This window comes from Sinocyclocheilus rhinocerous, unplaced genomic scaffold, assembly GCF_001515625.1.
Source record: "Sinocyclocheilus rhinocerous isolate Xijiao unplaced genomic scaffold, SAMN03320098_v1.1 scaffold576, whole genome shotgun sequence".
Taxonomy (NCBI): domain Eukaryota; kingdom Metazoa; phylum Chordata; class Actinopteri; order Cypriniformes; family Cyprinidae; genus Sinocyclocheilus; species Sinocyclocheilus rhinocerous.
The window spans coordinates 2,204,829-2,215,606 of NW_015662167.1; the positions used below are offsets into that span (position 1 = coordinate 2,204,829).

General features: G+C 35.9%; 1 protein-coding gene across 1 annotated transcript in view; it reads right to left on the reverse strand.

The window, feature by feature from the left end:
- Positions 1 to 10,778, reverse strand: part of LOC107727748 (forkhead box protein J3-like) — a 126,341-nt gene that overhangs the window by 85,260 nt on the left and 30,303 nt on the right. The window lies entirely within an intron of this gene.

Sequence of the window (10,778 nt, forward strand, 5' to 3'; positions counted from 1 at the left end):
GTATCACTGAACAATCTATACGCGTCAAGTGAAATATTAAAAAAAAATATTAGAATATTATTATTATTAGCATCATGCCTCATTAGTCTTCTCTTCAATCACATATTAACTCGGTAACATTCATCCTAGCCACACATTACTGAAAATGTTTTTGATGCAGTACCCAAGACATGATTTGCAACAACTGAAGCCTGCAACTTATAATGGACAAACCTGCTTCAGCATGCTACACTGACATTAGGGTTAACACGTGACAGACATAAACTATGCAAGACAATACTACTGCAAGTTGGATTAAAGAATAACTTAAATTGAACCAGAGTTAACTGCGTCCAAAATGGCATTACACAATTCAGCCAAACAGCTGTTCTTGGGGAAATGCAGATGGCCTGCTAGCTCATTTACCAGCTCAGGAGGTAATAAACGCTTTGAAATCTCGGCGTGAACTACCATTTAAGTCTAAGCCATGAAAAAAATGCAATAGCAGTCAAAGACACTTAATGTGCTGATTTACTGTGAATCGATGTAAGAAGCTCATCAAACAGTATCTTCAAATCTTCCGAGTACTAAGGCCTGAGAATGATGTCTGATGCATTTTTCATTGATTGGAAGATCATTTAGTTGAACTATAAGAACTGCTCCAGGCATACAATTAACCCCTCTTATAGTGCACAGAAACATCACTTTCAGCACTTCTACAGTACAAATAAAATTACACAAAACACGCTGCCCAAATTTTTTTTTAACAATGCAAACTGTAATCTAGCATATAATGTACATGAACCAAAATGGAGAGTCGGCTACGCTAGCTTAATACTAACACAACTAAACCAGAACATTATAGCCGTTTTACTTTCACCACTCTGTGCCAGCTTTGTTTATTCTAGTTTAATACTCAATTACCCAAACCATTAACAGAGAAACACTAAGCAGGAAATCCAGTTAATTAATTAATACTTGATTTGAACGTGGATGAAATCCTGTTACGAACCATGTCTTGGTACACTTCCATCTAGTCCCACCTATTTTATTTCACAAATCTGTCTGAAGCTCACCTTTATTTCCTCTCCACTTAATATTCGTGAACGCTTTCTTAGCGTCGACACGAAACGGGCTGCACTCATTTCACTGGATTTGCATGTCTGCTCCAGAACAGTGTGAGTGGAGATAAATCAAAACTCCCAGTGGCTGCCTCTGCCAGGCTTCACTCATTTGACAGCAAGAGCTTCAGCTCAGAGCCCAGATTGAGCAGCATAACAAGGCAGGAACTTAAAGGGGCCTCCCTCACCAAACCAAGCAACATCAGCAACAACACAGTCATCACAGGTAAAAAACAAAAGAGAACAATGAATCATGGCAGGTCAATATCACACAGTCCCATGAAGTGTTTTCAAATAAGTCAATAAAACCAGGAAGGGAGAGCTTTGTGGTTGCAGATCTGAGCTGGTAAAACTAAAGGTTGTGCGTTCAAACCTGATTAAGCAAGCTAGAATTCTCCCCACTGTTAAAAATATACCGCAAGTGGCTTTGGACAAGAAAATCTGTTTGCTATTATTATTAGCAGTAGTAAAGGTAATAGGCCTAATAAAAAAATTACATTTAACAACAACAATAAATAATAATGTTGTTGTAATTAATAATTTTCAGTATTATTATATGATATTATGATAATTATTATTAAGATGACCAGCTTTGTTACAGATTCCTTTAACACCAAACACTTCCTTAAAAATGATAATCATAATAATTATTATTACTATTATTATTAGCTGGCACACTTTTTTACAGATTGTTTTAACATCAAATGTTTCATTAATAATAATAATAACAACAATAATAATGTTTATTTTTATTATGATTAATAAATGATTATTAATATGATGACCAACTTTTTACAGATTCCTTTAACACCAAATGTTTCCTTAATAATAATAATAATTTTTTTTTATTTTTTTTTTTATTGTATTGTTAAAGCAACCTGTAAAAAAAAGTGTGCAAGCTTATTATTAATATTCAGATTCATTTTACACTTTTTTTTTTTGGCCTATCCAAGAGCAAGAATGCAGCAGACAAGGGCGAACATCTGACTTGAAGTGAATAAAACTGGCTGGCGGAGGCTGAATTGTGATGTCTGCTATTTTGGTCAGCTGTGAAGCTGGTGTGTAGATGCCAAATCAACAGATGTGTCCATCGACAGATGCAGTTCAAATAAATCACAGTCAGAGTCCTGACATTTCAAACATCTCAAATAACTTTTCACTTAGCTGATAATAGGGGTGGGAGAAAAAAAATAGATTCTCCGATGCATCGCGGTTCTCTTTTCAACGATTTTGAATCGATTCTGAATATTTCAGAATCGATTCGGAGCTTGGTTTTTTTTTTCTTTATGCTTTCATTTATGCCGTTTGGAATGCAGTACTATTAGATGCACGAAACTCGCGCACTGACAGACTTTCACGTGCGCTTTGTGTTTGTTGTCCTGAAGCTCGATTGCGGCTGCGGTTAAATGCACTTGCATCTCCGAATACTTTTATATGAAATTGATGTAAATACAGTCAGTTATGTTTTCAGAGCAGGACAGAACATCTGATATATCGAAATAGATCTGTGCATTAGTGTAAATGCAGCCTGTTAAAGCTGCCACAGTCTATAATCTCATCAATAATAATCAAATGGCAATAATGCTGAGAAAAACAAAAACAAACTATAACTAGCCTATTGTCTGTAAACTTTCGGATTAAAGAACACTTATTTTAAATAAGTCTGTTTTTACAATAAAAAAAATAAATAAAATTTTGCACAAATTAAATTTTATATAAAATTTATATGAAAATGTAGCCATGTGCAGTAATATTGAGAACTGAAAATGTGACATCGTGATATTGAGTTGATAATGATAATAGTAATTGAATTGAATCGTGAAACCAGTGAAGATTCACACCCCTAGCTATTTTTAAGTTGGCAGTACTGACATACAGAGATTCCAATTATAAATAAAAAGCATAGAAACTGCAATTTTGGCTAAAATGTAAAATTGTAAAGATGTATTTGCACAGCAGAAGAATTAATTAGGAAAAAATGTAGATCAAGAATCGTTTTGGAATCGGATCGTGACTCCCAGAATCGGAATCGGATCGGATCGTGAAATACCTAAAGATTCCCACCCCTAGCTGATAATGAGATGCTTTAAATCTTTGTTCACTACATCAGCAACATATTACTGTTAGCTTTTATCTTGAAATATTCCAATAGTCTTCTGAAAATATAACCAATATTATAAATAAATATTATAGATAATTTTTTCCCCAGAAAGTATTAAAACACTGGTCAATAATTTATCAAAGTCCCTGATTCTACTGTTTTAAAAACAACTCATATGCCCTATGTAAACACTTACAAATATGCAACTGCAATTTGTTATTGTGTACTTCAACAAACCCCCCAAAATCCTGCCAGTACTAAGACATCAGAGTGGGAAAACTCAATTTTAGTTATGCCGGTGTGAATGAAATGAGAGGTCCCTTGACATCTCACTTTAGATTTCCATCAACGTCTCTTTGAGAAGCTCCATCGCAAATGGCAGCAAAGAGAAACCTTAATGACACCTCTAAACTCAGTTACAACAGTAAATGTGACTACTAGGGCTGCATGATATTGGAAAAAACTCACATTGTGATATTTTGTTTTTCTGCGATATACATTGCGATATGAAAAAAAATCCAGACGACTTGAATAGCTCAAATTACGTATGCATTCAAATAATTAGACATGCTAAAACACAGAATTTGATAACAATAAAACATGTGGTGCAAAAAAAAAAAAAAAATTCATAGGGCCCCAAACATGTAATTTTTGTTAAACTTTTAATAAATTGATGTGAAATTGTATAAGTTTCATGATTTTAATTAGACATGCTTTTTGATTAATAAAATTTAATTTTACCATTAAAAAGGAGTCCAGGAAAACTAAAACGGGAAAAAAACGGAAAAAAAAATGGAATTTGGAAAAAAATAAAACTGAATTTGGGAAAAAATAAAAACGAGTAGAATTATTATTAATAGCCGCAATCCCGCGCCTAAATTCAAGTCCTGCTCTGTGTTCTCTGCTAATAACCAGACTGTGAATGATGCGAGCGCCGTTATGTTGTCAGTGAGAAGCTGCAGCTGTGGCGGGGATGATTTTTGGTGTACCGGCAGAAAAACAATGCGCTACATGTTTCTTTTCCCCTCAATTTTTCCAATTGACGGAAATCCGTCGTAGACTCACTGCAATTAACGGAAATCTGTCGTAGCGACGGAGAACTTTAATCACTGTGCTTTGTGTACAGCCGTTAGTGGGGAAACCTCTATCTCTCCTGCTCTAAAATCTCTCCTCCTGCTGGCAGAGAATGAATTTGCACATCTATGCCGCCACAAATAGAGTGCAAGTCTGTGGAAAACACTGTGAAACTATATATCATGCAGCCCTAGTGACTACTATTAAAAAAACTCCATCTTGGTAAAACACCGCGGGCAGCTATTTTCTACAGTATGATGGCAGCAGGCAAACAAATGCAGCTCCTACCTACTTCCTTTCTACCTGATCCAATTACAAAAGAGTCAGGACACTAAAGCAAATAGTGCCCGAAATCACTAGCTAGCCAAAATCTTGTCCATCTCCATAAGCCATAGAAGATTTGATTCCTATGGCCCTTAATGTCTGTGAACAGCTCGTTTCGGATGACTCACTTGGCAGAAGTCACACGTCATGTGGCAGGCAGCATGACTCATTCAGAACAGAGGATTTCTAGTGCAAACTGCTGATCTGCCATTATCAGACACCAGGAGCCATATATTAGTATTGACATCTCAAAAGTACTTCCAGCACTCAAATGTTGTTTGTTACTTTAAATATTTCATGAAGGGAGAAGTTTTAAGGCAAATGTTTGTGTTCTTCACCAATATGAAACAAGTTGAAAAGTTATTAATTTGCCAATGTCATTTGCACTTGTCATTTAGTTGACTTTCAAAAACTTCACTTCTAGTAACTTCCAAAATAGCATAAATGATGTTAACAATGACAGAGATTAAATTGCTGGTCACTGAGTTACTCTGCTGTTGGCTTTCAGTAGAAGTTCCTAGTGATGCAAGATATATCATTACCATATTGGCCGATATTAGAGAGATTTAAATTTTTTGCTGCACAATAGTGGACATTTCTGTTATTTTTATAGATAGGTATATATATATTTATAGGTGTAATAAAACAAATGTTTGGGTTCAGAAATTAATACTAATTCAGCAAAATGAATTTAATTGATTTAAAAAGTGACATGTTTTATGTTAAAAAGATTTATATTTCAAATAACTTTTTATTTTTATTTTATTCATTTAAAAAAATCCTGAAAAAAAAGAATGCACCACAGTTTCCATAAAAATACTAAGCAGCACAACTGTTTTTTAACAGTTATTTTATAACATAAATAAAAAATAAAAGTTTCTTTAGCACCAAATCCGCATATTAGAATGATTCCTGAAGGATGGATCACGTGACACTGAAGACTTAAAGGTGACATATCATGAAAATCTGACTTTTCCAGTTTTTAAGTGCTATAATCAGGTCCCCGGTGCATCTACCAACCAAGGAAATGTGAAAAAGATTAACCCAGTAACTTTGTTTTGGTAACCCTTAGTTTACATCCACAGACATAACCGACTGTTTTTGTAACTCCTTTGTGATTTTAACGTACACTTGTGTGTGAATGAGAACTTAGTTTAGTACTCACATGCTGTGACAGCCGCTTTCTGTTAATGGCGCAGCTCTGTTCTAGAAATGGGTGCGGGGAGCTGCAGCTCATTTGCATTTAAAGAGACAGGCACGAAAAACAGCGTGTTTCTGCTTCCACTCAAAATAGACATTTTCAAAATTATATAATAGCTAAATGATCTGTGGAGTATTTTGAGTTAAAACTTCACAGACACATTCTTGGGGACACCAGAGACTAGTGCTGGGCGGTATGACCAAAAATGTATATCCCGGTATTTTTCAAAATTATGCCGGTTTCACGGTACATGACGGTATTTTTTTTTTCATGCATGACCGGGTGTTAACCATATTTTCTACTGATTGAGAGAGGAAATACTGCAGTATATTGACTTAGAATGCCCTATTTTACTGTCATGATGAGTGAATATTGTCAAAAAATACCACACTAAATAGTGACTAAACACGACCCTTTTAATACGTTAACCAGGAGTCACTCTCATTTACAGGTGCATCTCAATAAATTAGAATGTTGTGGAAAAGTTCATTTATTTCAGTAATTCAACTCAAATATATTACATATTGTAAAAAGGGGCATAATATGTCTCCTTTAAGTAATGGCTGTTGAATATTCAGTATTGCCATCACCAGAATAAACACAGTTTTAACACAAAGAGTTTTAAAATACATAAATGTTTCCAATAAAAAAAGTTGTTTTAAATTATAATAATAATGATTCACAATATTACTTTTTTAATAATAATTAAAAAAAAACATACTGAGCACTACTAAAAGCATTTTTTATTATTTATTTGTCTACTTATCAGTATTGGACAGAAATTTAAAATTGGTTTACCCCAAGTTCCTACTCTACCACACCTACATAAGGCTGCGAATCACTGCTTTAGTGCTTTACGATTGGCTACACGACTCCTGATTAAGGGGCCATTCACATGTCGCGTCTAAAAATGCGTGGAAAACGCTAGGCGCGCCGCTTTCTGCTTTTTCCCAAAGCGTTCGGGCGCTTGCGCTCCGGAGGCATCTGCCGTTGCTAAGCAACCTTGACCTGCGCTGTCCATGAAGACGCGGAAGTTTCAGCAAAGTGTAAATGGATTTGCAGCACTAACAAACGCTTGCAGTAGCTCTACTACTAAATTTATTTAAAAAATGGCTATCCCTGTACAGCTATGATCAGCTGTTCCTTCTTCTTGGCTAAGCTTTCAATGTTGTTACGGGAAAGGATGAAGCTGATTGGTTGGTTCTTGTCACATGACCCGCGGTGCGCTTGAGGCATTCTGAAAAGTTGAAATGTGATTATCTCGATGCGGCGCGGTCGCGCCTGGAAAAAATGAGCGCGTCGCGACCGCGTCGCTTCCATTATGAGCGCGCCTGCCGCGCGTCTACATTTGAAATAACGAACTTGAGCGCGCAAAAGACGCGATATGTGAACGGCCCCTAAAAGAACTCTCAGATTTATAGTAAACTTACAGTCATTATAAAAAGACATCACAATTTCAAATTGACTCACCTTCTACAGTATGGAAATAATAATACTTAAATACAGCACAATCTCAATTGACTGGACATCAGCCTCTTTGAAATCAAAGCATGCTTACTACCAGGCACCCTAAAGAGAGACAACTGAGTGAAAGATTTCAAAGCCTCCTACCTAAACCTAAAGTTCAAAGCTAAAAACGTAATGACAGGCAAAAATACCATAATTTGCAGACCCTATTTGCAACCTTCACAGTGCTGCCTTGTAGGCTTTAAAATAAAGCTTTTAAATGAAATAACTCTTTTTTTTTAAAATGCAGCTAGCACTGGGTATGTGTGGTCACAGTGTTCGGCCATTAAGCACCCTATGAAAAAGTCTGCTACCCCCTACCGTACAGCAGCTTTTACAAGCAACATCCTCTCTGCATGTTAATGGGATTGTAAATCAAAATGGGGATGTGAAGGTATCAAACCGTATTTAAAGACATCAGACTAAATGAATAAACACACTCCCCGGAGCGGACACACTAGGGGTTGCAGGGAGATTGGACTGTGCACTACTGCTCGTGTCAGATGAAGCTGCAGGGTTCACAGCAGATGACATCAAAGACACAGAGGCCTGTAAAAGGGGAAAAGCAGGCAAGAAGCCACTCTCAGTTCAAATTTGTCTCCAATTCAAAGCGAGACAACAAATCCTGGATACAGCAATTAGTTGTTAGTACCATATAAGACGAGGAGTGTTATTTCAAGCTCAAATAAGAACAGATTCGATTTTGCAAGCTGTGTATTTTATTTATTTATTTATTTTATTTTTTACACAGTATGACTTATTGTCACATCACCAATGTCATTTCTTTTGCCCGAAGCCTCACTATACAATGCAAAACCCATCATCCAGTTAAACAGAGAAAGATGGTCTTAGGAAATCCCCCAACACGGCGTTCCCTTCATAGCCTTTGATTTCCTCTCAAGAGTAGTCAGACCAAATCATGCTTTTGAAAATCCTGTATGCCGAAGATGCAAAATTATCTTCTGACTAGAAAAATAAAAATAAAAAATCAGATGAAAAGCAGACTATTAAATGGTTCAGATTTCATGTTCAGACAATGGTGACAAAAATATGTCAGTTTTTGCTTTATCAGTACAATTTCTTTGAGGTGATGCACATACAGACACAGCTTATAAGCGTCATCCTGAATCAAAAAATGAGTTTAAGACCCTTATTTATCCACTCTATTCTCTATTATATAAAAAAGGAAAACTCAGTCTGGCACTCCTTGAAGACATTAAAAGTAGGTCATTCAGTCTCCAGTGACCAATTCTGGCAAGAAACCAAATAGTGCAGGTATAGTGAAGGCAAGAGCCTTTTTGACTGAAGCTATTTGGCAGAGGGGTCATGTTTTAACAGCTTTAAAGCCAGTTCACAAATCAACACACTGCCCCCTTCAAAACATTAAATCCTTATAAATATCTTACAGAGCATGTAAAACTAGAGCTCTAATACGGAGCCTCCACTAGAGTGTTTAGGCACATTTGGGCTGACTGAGATACAGGGCTCTACAGTGCGACCATTTCAGTCGCATTTGCGACTGAAAACTACTGCGTGCGACTATGAAAATTTTTTTAGGAGCACCAGTGCAACTGACCCGATCATCATCATACTTGTGATTGCGCTCAGGGGAGCTTCAAAGGTTTCTACGTGTTTTTGCAGCGTTGAGTAATGTATAACAGACATATCTCACGAATCCTTTCATAAGCAAAGCGTAGACAGGGTGTAAATAAGAGATTCATTGCGCAGTGTAGAGAGCTTCGTTGATTATAAATGTGAGCTCGCGATGAACTAAGATGAGTGACAGCTTTTAATGATTTTTAAGGGAGTTTGTAAATGTGATACTGATTTAATACAATACAATTCAATAAACAAGAAGGTAATATTAAGTGACTTACATTGTCTGACTATAACACTATTGTCTGATTTTGCTCTATTTCGTCGTCGAAAATAGTTTAAAACAAAGACACAGCGGAGCCGCTGCGCATCTCCATTCAAACACAGCATTGTCTCGTTTATGAATGAACTGCGTTTTTAAACGAATCTAGTGAGTCAGTAGGCGCGTTTCCATTACAGATTTGCACAAAACTTGAGATGGTCCTCACTGCAGAACACAAGATCCAGGGGGCGAGGTTGGATCCAGATCGATTTCATTTGATTTGTAACTTATATTTCTTATTCTACTTGTTCTTATTCTGTCGTTTTAATTACAATTTTTAAAAAGCTTATAAAATAAATTTTTTTTAAAGAATTTGACAAAAGATTACATACTTTTAATAATGTTAGGAGTCAAATATCACCTCGTAATGGGAAGGCTACTTTTTGATAAAATTTTGGATTATTGATTAGAAGGTGCTCCTAAAATTTTGAACGTGCTCCTAAATTTTTTAAGTTGCTCCTAAAAAGAAAAGTAAGCGTAGAGCCCTGGAGATAGCTGAAAAAATATTCAATACATTTTAACTGTTTGAATTATTTGTAGAGATGCTTTGATCAATCGGCCGCCGATCAGTTTTGGCCAATAATCCCATTTTACGACTCGACTGGTAGTCAATAAATTAGGTCGATCTCACAAACCGATTGCAATGTGATGATGTAACCACATGATGGTGTCACACTTTAGCACCGTAGTCATGTCTTGCCAGCATAGATATGTATATGATCAACAATGTGAAATTACGAGGTCTGAAGAAACAATTCAAAAATAAATAAAATAAATAAAAATAGCCTACCCTGTGGAGAAACATTGGCTTAAGGATTTAATACTAACAACCTGATTCGCAGAGCAAACAGTGACTGGGAAAAGCGTCTCTCCTTCTTCAGGTAAAGTCATATAAATAAAAAAAAATCTGTTTTTTATAAATTGTCAGAAGATGAAAGCGATATCTTTGTCATAGTATCCATTCAATGTTTATGGAGATATCCCTTGACTGGCGTCAATGCTGTTCAATGCATTGAATCAGTGCCATTGATCTCTATGAAGTAAAATCAGTTTCAGCATTAGCCAGGTGGTTGTTCTTCGATTGAGCCTTGTAAATTAATTAGTTTCAACACCTTGTTTCATTCATGAATAAATCAGTGTTTTTATTCATTGAATGAACAGTTTAATGATTACTCATTCATAAAGACAGTCCCCTGCTGCCATCTACTGGTGTAACGATGTAACTGCACTGTAGGGATGTGCGATTTGGGGAAAATATCTAATAGCGATTTTTTTTGACAAATATTGCAATTGCGATTTGATTTGCGATTTTAAATTTGAATTAAAGTCAAGTTTCAGCTCAATATTGTCAATAATGTGCAGCACAGTATGATTATCATTACCCTGCTGAAAAAAAAACAATAGAAACCATCACAGAAATTCTTATAGTTTCCATTAAACCATTACAAAATTCCTTTTTGTTTTGGGCATTATTCTAATAGGAATTACTGTTGTTCTATTGGTTGCCATCTGCCAGATTACATCCCACCAATAGAATCCATCAAATAGACACCA